At 39.3% G+C, this 12,952-nt stretch overlaps 1 protein-coding gene across 1 annotated transcript in view; it reads right to left on the bottom strand.

The window, feature by feature from the left end:
* Nucleotides 1–12,731, bottom strand: part of amer1 (APC membrane recruitment protein 1) — a 150,732-nt gene extending 138,001 nt beyond the window's left edge. The window contains exon 1 of the mRNA XM_077241250.1: nucleotides 12,720–12,731. The gene's annotated coding sequence lies outside the window, so the exon portion shown is untranslated. The remainder of the gene's footprint in view (nucleotides 1–12,719) is intronic.
* Between the last annotated feature and the right edge of the window lie 221 nt (nucleotides 12,732–12,952).

The following is a 12,952-nucleotide window of genomic DNA, read 5'->3' as shown; positions in this document are numbered from 1 at the left end:
AAAAAAAATGTATTCAGTTTAGTCTTGAACTGAGGAGCTACAATGAGAATGAGAAGCAATACGCGAGATTAAAAAGGTCAAAATGGAATTTATTGTTTAAATTTGGTAATAAAATAGACAGTAAGTGAAATGTATTGCAATTTATTAGATAGGTGTAAAGTGTTCTGTTCACTAAAATTGACTGACTAAAAGATGGATTATTTGAATTTAAGAATTGATATTCTTTCATAAAAAGCGATAGAAATGATAGTTATGTTTACCCAGCCATATTTTGAATTAATAGCCATATGGATCAAGTAGAAAAAAAATGCATAATAAATTAATTAAACTACTATAATAAGCAGAAGATTTATTATAATGCTTTGTCTGCATTAGGGGAAAAACAATTATGTGAAAAAAGTAGAATGACTTATGTTTGGTGATCAGTGTTGCACTTTTACTAAATAATATTGTGCCGGGAGGAAAATTTAGCGATTATGATCATGTTAAAAAACCTTAAGAGCAAAAGTTAAGGAAAACTTAATGTAAAGTCTGGAAAATTATGATTTGCTCAATTAGGGATATTGAAAGTGGGTTATTATTCTGTTGTGTACTTTGTATATTAAGATCACTAGTTGGAAAACCACGGTTAAACGAATGGAAATGCGGAAAAAAGATAATGAAAACTAATTTGAGAGGGCAACCAAATTGATATTTACAAACCCTGGATGTTGATTCCAGTAAATGAGGAATTGAGGACGAAGAAGATGATTGATGAGCCAGACCCTAGAGGATATCTACACCGCAAGAAAACTTTCAATAGTATAAGAGACTTTTATGTTTGATATACTCTACATAACTGTGACAATAACATGCAATGCAGGAACAAAGGTATACACACACTTATAACAATGTTTAAGTTTGTCTGACTAGGAGACCTCGATTCTTTTACTTTTTCCATTAAACAAAAAAGAAAGAACAACTAAAAGAAATAAAATGTATGGAAGAAGATGTTTGGCTCGAGTGCTCCACCGGAGTGTGGTGGCTTAATCCAGTAATTGGAAAGGAGAATGAGTGACTCAGTTGGGTCACTAGGTAGCATAACTGAGGGAGCTGGATTTTGAAATTACACTCTGGAAAAAGCTAGTGAAAGTGAGGCTTAGATAAGCCTCAGAGGAGGGAATGTTGAAGATTTTATTATTTAGAAAACAAGTAATTTTGCTATATATTTGGACACAATTATTTCTTCTGTCTGTGACTTTGGATTTCCTCTGTGTATGTGAAAGACCTTGAATGGAATTTTGTTTGCTGCAGAAAATTCTATTCTGAGAAGTCACATGGTAAAAGACCTTTACCCAAAACTATCTATAGGGTGTGTTACCTTCTTTGGAAGAAGATGTATGTATATAACTCTGAACCAAAAGATACTCGGGAGCGCACTGGAAGGCCAGAGGGCCAGAGAGCGTTAGAGCGCCGTTCTATGGAACGGGACGGCGTTCGAAAATAAAGTCTAATTATTTCTGGCATCAAAGATCTCTGCGAAGTTATTTTTCAGAAAGATTGAAAACCACAACATTGTCCAAGCCTGGATCACAGCTGACACGGCGCTGTGTATCTCTATGGTAGTCAGCTACATCCTTTCACTAGGCTCGGCCTTCATCCTGTACAGGAGGCTCAACGAGATGCAAACATCGACAGCCAAGCTCACGAAAGCCGTGTCTGGAGGTTTCCGACGGAACCCCCGGAAAGAGGGGATCACGCCAGAGACCGCTTTGAATCTCATCGAGCTGAGCCCTCAGCCTCAATAACCACCTGCTACAAGACCCTCATGATTCACCTGCCATCCGCCATTGTGATGATTGTCATCCGACGATGTCTCCACAGAGATGTCATCTGACGAAAAGGGGGACTGTAGGGTATGAGCACAGAATCATGAAGTTATTATTTCTTAACACAATAAACACATGTTCACGAAGGGTTTCTAAAGCCCAACCTATGACTTCCCCAAGTCTAAATCTTCCCTTAGCGCCAGCCAGTCTGGAGGGTAGATTAGTTCGTTACACCTTTACAGCGTAATGAGTCCCCACAGAGATCCTCGCGCGATCCTGATTCGTTCGCAAACCAACATCCAAGAAGACCGTTATCTCCAAATCAGTTATCTTTCACTTTAAAAGATGTGACATGGCTCTTCTTCACTCTCTTCTTCGTGCTACTCTTCCTGTGTATGTCCTGCGACCTAGTCGTCTTATTTTATCTTCGGTTTTATTTTACGTTTAACTCAGTCTTTTATTTGATGCTCAGTTCTTGTCGGCAGACCGAACGCAGCATATTACGTTTTTGATAGAAGTCCTATATCCTCTGGGTGAAAGGACTCCTCCACAGCATACCTTTAAGACTTTCGAATTTCCCGCGAGCAAAACACGCTCTCGAAACACCAAAAGGACGCTTCCAGCTCACCAACTACGAGGACATCCACACCCACACACGCCTGCTTGTCCAGCGACATAAAGGTCCCTTGCAAGTATAATTCAATCCAGATTCAAGCGCGTTAAAGTGTGTATTTTCCTTGTTGGTTCTTAAGGTTCAACTGTGGTAACAATCTTTGTTTTCCTGTCTTCTACTTTTCTTTCTCATTGTTTTTACTTTTATTATTCTAAATATTCATTGTTAAATGTAGTTGTATTTTCTAGTTCATTTTTATTAAACTCATTATACTCTCAATTGTCTCTGTTTGTTGGCCACGGAACAAAGCCTCTTTAATGTATGATCTAAAGATACGAGCTGATACTGTTAAAGTTAACTAATTTGATTAGTAAACTGATACTAAGGATAAACCTTTTTGAGAATTGATAACGAATATCAAACAAGCAGCTCGGTGGACTCGGACTCGGAACTGACTAGTTGGGATAACAGTTACAGTTAACTCCATTAAGGTATTCTGAATATTAATATAGCATGTGAATTATATACTTAATTAATTACAATTCGTTGTGTTAATAAACTATATATATCTGAAGCAGACGCGTGAGCTATATAATCCCTATTTGGGTGATTTTTATGTATGATGATCTAGTTCAGACCCGTATTCAATCACTGTTGATCCTAAATTAATAATTGTTGAATACTTATTCCCCAAACCTGAGCTAAATTCCTTACACTAGTATCTGTAAAAGCGCATTTATCCATCTTAAAAATATATCTAAATTACGTCATATGCTCTCATTGACAAATGCGGAACAATCAGTTCATGCGTTCATGACCTCAAGGCTAGATTATTGTAATGCTCTACTGGGTGGCTGCCCTGCACGCTGTGACGGGCGTCCTCGGAGGAATCAGCGTCGCCCTGGCAACCAACACAAAACACCTGCACCTCCTCATCACCGGCTGATCGGTCACAGCTGCTCCCAATCAGCCCACAGCCACATAAGCAGCACATGCCTAGCAAACAGGCAGACGCTAGTCTCGAACCTAAGGAAAGCGCTGGTCTAACCTTTCTCTCTGTTCTCCCGAGGAAGCAGCGAGTGACTGACAGCCCACCGTTGTGGAACACGGTTTGGACACCCACTTTCGTTGGGATTGAACACCGAAGAGCACTTATAGCACCAGCCATCACGCACCGGCTTACCTTCTTTCACCAGTTTTGTTTAATTGTAAATAAATCCACCCTCCGGGGCCTTTTCACGAAGCCTGCCTTGTCAAGTGACTCTTCACTCCGTGACAACGCTTAATAAACAAACTACACCTGGTCCAAAACGCAGCCGCTAGAGTTCTTACCAGGACCAGGAAGTATGACCATATTAGCCTGGTTCTGTCAACACTGCATTGGCTCCCTATTAAACATTGTATACATTTTAAAATATTGCTGATTACTCACAAAGCACTAAATGGTTTAGCTCCGCAGTACTTGAGCGAGCTCTTAACCCATTATAGTCCTTCACGTCTATTGCGATCTCACAATTCTGGCCAGTTGATAATACCTAGAATATCAAAATCAACTGCTGGCGGTAGATCCTTTTCCTATTTAGCACCAAAACTTTGGAACAAGTGGAATGGAGGATGTAGATTAATTGAATTATAAAATATGCAAGGCGATATGAAGAGCAGCAGAAGAAGCATTTGGCAAAAAGAAATTAGGAAATAAGATAAAAGTGGTTCCTTGGTGGAATGATGACTGTAGTGAGGAAGTTGCAATAAAAAATAAAGCTCTTAGGAAAGTAACAATAATTTTTAATTATATTGAAACTCGGGCACAAGCAATAACAAGGCGTGTTATAAGAATTGCAAAGCATTGGTGAATATATTGAAATTAACAATTTATGGGGGATGATAAGGAAGATGAGCGGGATTCAGAGATATAGTAGTATACCAGCACTAACAGATAAAGATAAATTAGCAGTTACAGATAGGGAAAAAGCAGAAGTATTACTAGAAAATTATTCATGAAGGTGCATAGTAATGACAATATTTCTGAAGAAATGAGATACAGGAAACAATGTGTAAGAGAAAATCCTACAATCTTAGAATAAAAGGGCACACTGGTAGTGTAAAAGAGACATAGTTTTACATTGTATGAAATGAAGAGAGCACTCTCGGGGGTAAGAAAGACTTCTCTGGAAAAGATGAAAACCTGTGTTGAGATGAATTTTTAATTTTTTATAATGAATAGGACCAAAGAAGTTGGAATTTGGACTACTTATTTGCAAATATATTCTATAGAAAATGGAGCTCCCAAGGTAGCGTATGCAGTCCAATACTGTTTAATATATTGATTAATGATATCTATTCACAAATTGACATGGGAATAGGGAGATCATTACAAATTAAAAAGTGAAAAGCCTGCAGGGGGCAGTATTAGGTAGAAAACTGGGCAAATGCATGGGGATTTTTTTTTCAGTTGCAAAAAAAGCATGCAATTTGTTTCACAAAAAGGAAAAAGAAACAGTGAGTATAAAAATAAATGTTCATGAATTGGAAGTTAAAGTAAAATGATTTTTAGGTATGTGGATAGACTCTAAATTGACATTTGGTATTCACACTCAAAAATAGATAAATGCAAAAAAGGAATACGTGTAATGAGGTGCTTGCTGGGGCTGAGTGGGGAGCGAGTAGGCAGTCTTTAAAAAGAATAGCATGCTGATAAGATCTGCAATATATAATGGTAGCTGATGATATAGGTACTGCTCTGCATCAGAACCTTAAGAAGACTTAAAAATATCAAAGTAATTCAGATTCAAGCTTTAAGGTTCAGGTTGTTGAGCATTTAGAACATCTTCTGTATCATCAATTCAAGTGGAGATGTGGGAAATGCCTCTAGAAATTTGTAGCAGAAAGTTAAGAATGAGAAATTGGATCAATGTAAAAGGGCATGATGAAAGACATCCAGTTAAAAAGGTAGCCCTACTGGAGAACCAAATTTGTGAAAAGAAAGTGAAAATGAGTGGGAAAAGAGGTGGCAGAAGAGAATATAGGACAAAGAAATAAGAGGAAGGCATGTAGGGGTGGAAAGAATAACAGGAAAAATGATGTGATAATGACAAGATTGTGAATTGGGCATACAACACTAAATCAAAGTTTATATAAAATAACGGTTTGTGTTTGGAGCTCCGTCGAATTGATTCATAAATCCTTGATTTTCTTCTTTACCACTCATTTATAGACAAGCACTTTCTGTTTTTATAGCATGTGAACTTATCTTCGATACTTTTCCTTATAAAAAACAATCTGATTGCTTTGATTTCGCTACTTAGATCCAACTTTCCGAATCTCCGCTACTATTCAATTCATTTCAATTCAAATTTATTTGTATTGCGCTTTTCACAATACATATTGTTTCAAAGCAGCTTTACAGCAAGTGCAGTTCAGAAATGTACAGATAGTTAATCATGCAGTAATTTAGGGCATACCATATCGCCGGTGTTGAGTCGTCTCTTCACAAGCGTCGAGTCGTCTCTTCACAGGCGTTTAGTCATCTCATTGCAGGTGTTGGGGCATCTGAAGTCTCCTTTAGAGGCTGGATACAAACTGGAGCTGACGAACGCTATTTACCTCGGGACTAGCGTCCCGAGATAACAGCAGAAAAGCAGATGGGAAATAATTAGCATAGCTGCTGTTCATAATATTAATGCATTCGATCTGATTCAACGGTGGAATAAAAGGTAAGCATTATGTGAATGCTTGGCTAAAGAAATGCGTCTTTAATCTAGTTTTAAAGTGAGACAGCGAGTCTGAGCCTCAAACAATATCAGGAAGGCTGTTCCAGAGTTTAGGAGCTAAATGCGAGAACGCCCTCCCTCCTTTAGTGGACTTAGATATCCTAGGAATGACCAGAAGCGTCAAATTTAGTGATCTTAAAGAACGTGATGGATTGTAGGGCGATAGAAGGTCCATTAAATACACAGGAGCTAGACCATTTAGGGCTTTATAGGTCAGTAGTAATACTTTGTAATTGATACGGAACTTAATAGGTAACCAGTGTAGAGATGATAAAATTGGTGTTATATGATCATATTTTCTTGACCTAGTAAGAACTCTAGCAGCTGCATTTTGCACTAACTGTAGCTTGTTTAATGAGGATGCAGGACAACCAGCTAATAAAGCATTACAGTAATCTAGTCTCGAGGTCATGAATGCATGAACTAACTTTTCTGCATCAGAAGCAGATAGCATGTTACGTAGCTTAGCAATGTTTCTAAGGTGGAAAAAGGCTGTTCTTGTAACATATGAAATATGATTTTTCGAAAGACAAGTTGTGGTCTAGTATAACACCCAGGTCTTTTACTGTAGTGGATAAAGTAACAGGACATCCTTCTAAATAAAGTTGTATTGTACAAGGTTTTGTGGGTAGTTTTTTGGACCTGTAGGATCCAAATTCAGGAATTCTGAATTTACCCTCACCACGTAAACAGTTTTCTGAATTTAGAAGGGCATTGATCAGCAAAATTCATCTATATGACATGTCCTTAACAGAAGTCACACAGTTAATGTCACAAATTTTAACTGATTCTGAATTCAACAGTTTTGAATCTGCAGTGACTTCTGAACTACAACATGCCAGTAGAGGCGATATGAGAGAAGGTATTTTGAAAATCCTAAAGACTATCTTAGGACCCAAAATAGACTGGTCTAGAGTTACTAGCTGTGTACAAAAGAAAGAAGAAACGGTAAATGAATATACTGAACGGTTTTGTCAGTCAGCCATAACTTACAGTGGAATAGTGGATGATTCTGAAAGTGTGCTCGATGACAAAGGACCACTAATTCGTATCTGGTCAGATGGCCTTGTAGCCGAATACAGAAGAGCTTTGCCATTCCTAGATCTAACTTGGTCTAACAGAACTCTCAGAAGTAACGTTGACAGGTTAGCTGCATGGGAAAGAGATGCTGATGTTAAAACCAAAGTGAGAGTAGCAGCAGCCGCTACATTTAACACAGCAAAACAAGAAAACAGGTGGTCTAAAAAAGAAGGCAGCTGCCACTTTTGTGGAAGATTAGGACATTGGGAGAAAGAGTGTAGGAAGAAATTGCAAGATACAAAAAGAAATGCTATGCATAATTCTGCGTCTTCTCAGCCTGTTTACAACCCGGAAGCAGTTCCGAACGTGTCCACTGAAACCAAGGGCGTAGATTTGGTTTGAACATTGGGGGGGTTGAAGTTTGGGTATGCCTCCTGATAGTGTGATCATGGTATAAATAATGGGGGGGTTGTAATGCATAGATTAAAATATTGGGGGGGTTATATCCCCCCCATCCCCCCCACAAATTACGCCCCTGACTGAAACTTTAGGACAGCTTGTTCAGGCTCTTTTAAGAGCACAAAAAGACCAGGAAAAAACTAATTGTTGGGGCTGTGAGTAGCTACCTTACCCCTGTAATCCATCATAATGACACAAGAATTTTTGTGAAAGGTAGCATACAAGAGAAAGAAATTGATTTTTTGCTTGATACAGGTGCAGAAATTACCATAATTCCTACAAAATTGGCTAAAGGTTTAGACATTCCGTACAAGAAAACCAAATTTTCTTTAACTGGCGTAATAGGTGAAGATTCTAATTTGTATGAAACCCCGCCCATAGATGTACAATTTGGCCCGAAAACTCTGACTACAAAATTGTTATGTGCTCCATTAAATACAGGTGCAATTTTTGGCATGGATCTCCTGAGACAAATACATCTAACTTTAGACGTGTCCTCAGAATCTGCTAGCATCAAAATTTCCTAAGCACAAGTTTCTACCAATAATGTGATCCCTCCTGAGTTTGCTTTCTTACAGAATCATCCAATTTGGGCTAAAAACAAGGATGATTGTGGTTTGTTGACAGGTGTAGAACCAATTAAATTGACGGGGATTCCACCCCCTGTCACCAAACAATATCCGATCAATAAGGAAGCTATACAGGGGATCAAACCTATTGTAGAAAAGTTGCTGATGCAGGGAGTGCTAGTTAAAACCAATAGTCCCTGTAACTCCCCCATATGGCCCATAAAGAAATCCAATGGGACATGGAGACTCACCATAGACTCCAGAGTAGCCAATAAACATATTGATAAAATCACCCCCCTAGTGGCAGATCCGTCCACAATTTGTAATGGCTTACCATTAGAGTGTCAGATTTTTTCAGTAATTGATATGTCTAATGAATTCTTTTTTTGTACCATTGCACTCTGACAGCTAGCCATGGTTAGCTTTCACAGTTGACTATGAGCAATAACAGTGGACACGTTTGCCACAGGGATTTCAAAACTCCCCAACCATATACCATCAGGCTGTCAGACGTGATTTGTGTGACCCAGACAGTCCACTATGATCCAATGATATTTTGATGATATTTTCGATGATATTTTGATTGCCTCAACAAAACACGAGGTACATCAAACTGAATTGGCATTATTGTTGGACTATTTGCATAAGAAAGGACACAAATGCAGCTTTCACAAAGCTCAAATTGCTAAAAAGCAAGTCACATTTCTGGGTCAAACAATTGGTGCAGGAAATAGATCCATTACACAGGATCGAGCGGCTTCAGTCAAAGCCATACCCCCGCCTACTACCATTAAAACACTCCGATCATTTTTAGGAACAGCAGGTTACTGTAGACCTTGGATTGAAGACTATGCCTCAATTGCACAGCCGCTCTATGACTTGTTGAAAGGCCATGGTAAAGATTCTGATACTGTTTGTATGGAAGAATTTCACCTAAAAGCGTTCAATGATTTGAAGAGAGCACTATGTCAAGCACCAGCATTAGGAATTGCCCAAACTGATAGACCATTTGTGCTTTATGTCCAAGAACATTTAAGCTTCATGACTGCATGTCTAATGCAAGATCATGGGGGCAGTTTACGCCCAATTCATTACTATTCTGGTAAACTTGACATAGTAGCTCAATGTATGGGCCCATGTCTTAGAGCAGTGCAGGCAGTTCATCTAGCTCTTCAGGCTTCATCAGTAATGGTGTTGATCAGACTGTAAATGTAAAATGCCCTCATGCAGTGTCCGCACTAATGAATCAAGCAAAAGTCACTTCTATAACCTCCTCCCGTTGGGGAAATTGGTTAGCAACTCTCACAGCTCCGAACATTGTTTTACAACGTGCACCAGTCACGAACCCATCCTCATGTATGATGTCTGCAATGACTGAGAATTTGTTAGAGGATGAAGGAGAAATGACTCATGATTGTGTTACGCTTATATATACCCCTACGAGTGAAGTATAAGAAACTCCCATAGAGAATTCAGAAATTTGAGTTGTTCGTTGACGGTTCAGCTCAAGTCATTGAAGGTAACAGACGAGCAGGTTATGCAGAAACGTCCACCACTGAAGTGGTTGCTTCAGGTCGTCTTCCAGATCATTTTTCAGCTCAAGCTGCAGAACTAGTAGCATTAACAAGAGCATGCACGCTAGCTTCAGGATCGGTTGCTAATACCTACACAGATTCCAGATATGCTTTTGGGGTAATTCATGATTTTGGTGTCATTTGGCAAACCAGACAGTTTCTAACTTCTGCTGGATCCCCCATTAAGCATGCTGAATTAGTGAAAGATCTAATGTTTTCCATGAAACTTCCAAAGAAATTAGCAGTGATCAAAGTGAAAGCACATCTCACAACTAATACTACGGAAGCTAAAGGTAATGCTCTTGCTGATATAGCGGCTAAACAGGCTTGTTTTTATGCAACTGTAAAAGTGTGTTCAGGTAGTGCAGCACAGAAGACAATTCTGCCTCCTGAATCTATAATTGATCAATACAAAGACGTTCCTCTGTATGAAGCATGGACATGGTTAGACAAAGGAGCCACAGTGGATTCATCTGGTTGCTGGACCAAAGGGGGAAAATATGTCGCTCCCGAATCACTGCTGCCATATTTGGCTCAACAAATACACAGTTTAGGTCACAGTGGTCCAACAACGATGAATCACAGGTTCTCAAATCAGTGGTGGAATCCAAAATTCAGAAATGTAGCCACAGAAACAGCCAAGAGGTGTGTTACATGTTACATGGGGATTACCAGATTGTATTGACTCAGATCAAGGTACACACTTCACAGGACAGGTAGTCAAGGAAGTGTCTAGAATGTTGCAGATTAAGTGGAACCTTCACTGCCCCTATAGGCCACAAAGATCAGGACAGGTTGAACGTGCAAACAGAACAATCAAAATCAGGCTAAGCAAAATGCATCAGGAAGGAGTACCATGGGTTGAAGCGTTGCCAGCAGTACTGTGTAGTATGAGAGCCTCACCTAACAGATCAGTAGGACTGAGCCCTCATGAGATTATTACTGGACGCCCAATGCAGATGCCAGGTGTGATTGATCTTAGAAATGCTGATGTACACATTGCCTCAGAAGCCCTGATCACTTAATGTGAAAACCTCACAAGGGCAGTACAGAGTGCCAGAGAGAGAGTTGAGTCGTGTTGGCAGACTCCACCAGAAGGTGGACACACTATCATCCCAGGTCAATGGGTTATGATAAAGTCATTCAAAAACAAGCCATTAGAGCCTAAGTGGCACGGACCATATCAAGTGATGTTGATTACAGCTGCTGCCGTATTATGTCAGGGAAAGAAAACCTGGACTCATGTGTCACCCTGTAAGGTTGTTCCTGCTCCAACAGGGATAGGATAGGACACAAACCAGTGGGGAGCCGAGGGAAGAACCGATTGCAACAGGCGTCGGGGGCCAACCCTTCGGTGAAGAATCCCTCATAGGCCTTCCCATCCATTAATCCATCCTCACCTCACTGCATTCTTTAGGTGTCATAATTAAGAAATATGGAAAGAAGGAACAACAATAGCAGACTTGGAAAATTTACCACCCTAGTGTTTGAATCAATACTGCTCTACTGTTCAGCAGATTCAGAAAAAGTTTACAACCCTAGTGTTTGAACAAATACTGCTCTCCTGTCTTTTGTTTTCTTTCTTATTCTGTGCAGACACCACTTGATGACTGTTCCGGGACCCATATGCACCGACCTCGTCATCTGCGTATGAAGCCACAAGAAAACCTCAAGAACACGACTAGACCCACTGCCGAACCAACTATCACGAAAGAAAAAAAAGAAGAAAAAAAAATACACAACGCAGAGACTCAAACAGAAATCTTCAGTCATCCATCAACATGATCAAGATTGTCGTACCAGTAACATCACAGACACTCTCGCTTCGCACAAGATAATGATCTTACAGAACAGAGTGGCCTTGGATAACATTCTAGCAATACAAGGAGGTGCCAGCACCATCATCGGACCTGAGTGCTGCACCGGGTTAATGGACCCAACAGAGAACTTGAACAAAATACAACAAGACATTCTTGATCTTTCAGCAAAATTACACCAGATGACTGAAGATTATTATCCGTAAGAACTTCACGGACCCTAATTGCCTGTTTGTTTCTGTGTTAGCATGCAATTACAGAAAAGCAAACACAGAACATGCGTTATGTGCCTGTAACGATCACAAGTTACAAGAATGAACTTTTAAGTGTCTAAATTTGTATTTTGTGAGAGTTATTAAGAATTCTCAAAGGGGGAAATGTAGGATTACAATTTTTATTTAAATGTTTAATTGAGCTTCCAATACTATAGTATTTTAACTGAGAAAGTTGCACACTGCTTTGTCCATTTTGAGGCAATCAGGGTTTCGGACATTAACCTCTTGTCACATCTCAAAGGTCAGCTGGGCCTTTTGTTGATCTAATCAGGCTGATTGGATTAGCATCTCAAGACTCTGAGTTACACTGTTACCTAATGAAATCAGGTAACCAGCTGAATCAAGAGTCCCCTCCTCTATGAAATTAATCCCACCCCCTTGAAATGTATATAAACTGCAATGTAAAGTTCCCTTAGTTTAGACTTGGGTAAGATTTTGGATGAAGCAGACTACAGCAAATAAACAATCCTGCTTAAAAGATACAATCCCAACGTCTCCTGGTCTTCGCTTCTAAGTCTCCTACACTTAAGAAGAAAAAGTTTACAACAGACCAATAAGTAATACCTCAGTTTTATCTGAATTTAATAGCAGGAAATTACACGTCATCCAGCATTTTATATCTTTGAGACACTCTGTCAATTTAGATGAGTTAGTGTTTTCATCTGGTCGTGATGAAATATATAATTGAGTGTCATCAGCATAACAGTGGAAATTAATTCCTTGTTTTCTTATAATATTACCAAGTGGCAGCATATATATTGAGAATAGCAGAGGGCCTAACACTGATCCTTGCGGCACTCCATAGTCTACTGACGTTATTTTTCCCCATTTAAACAGACCAAATAATTACGGTCTGATAAGTACGATCTAAACCAGCTTAATGCCTGTCCCTGAACACCAGTGTAGTTTTGTAGTCGATCCAAGAGTATTTTATGATCTATAGTGTCGAACGCAGCGCTAAGATGGAGTAAAACTAGTATTGAGATACAGCCTTGGTCAGAAGCTAAAAGTAAATCATTTGTAATTTTAACTAGCGCAGTTTCTGTG

Source organism: Siphateles boraxobius, unplaced genomic scaffold (genome assembly GCF_051911475.1).
Source record: "Siphateles boraxobius isolate OS27281-9 unplaced genomic scaffold, OSU_SipBor_1 24, whole genome shotgun sequence".
NCBI classification, from domain to species: domain Eukaryota; kingdom Metazoa; phylum Chordata; class Actinopteri; order Cypriniformes; family Leuciscidae; genus Siphateles; species Siphateles boraxobius.
Note: the sequence above shows the minus strand (reverse complement) of the source record. Positions and strands in the feature narration are given on the sequence as shown.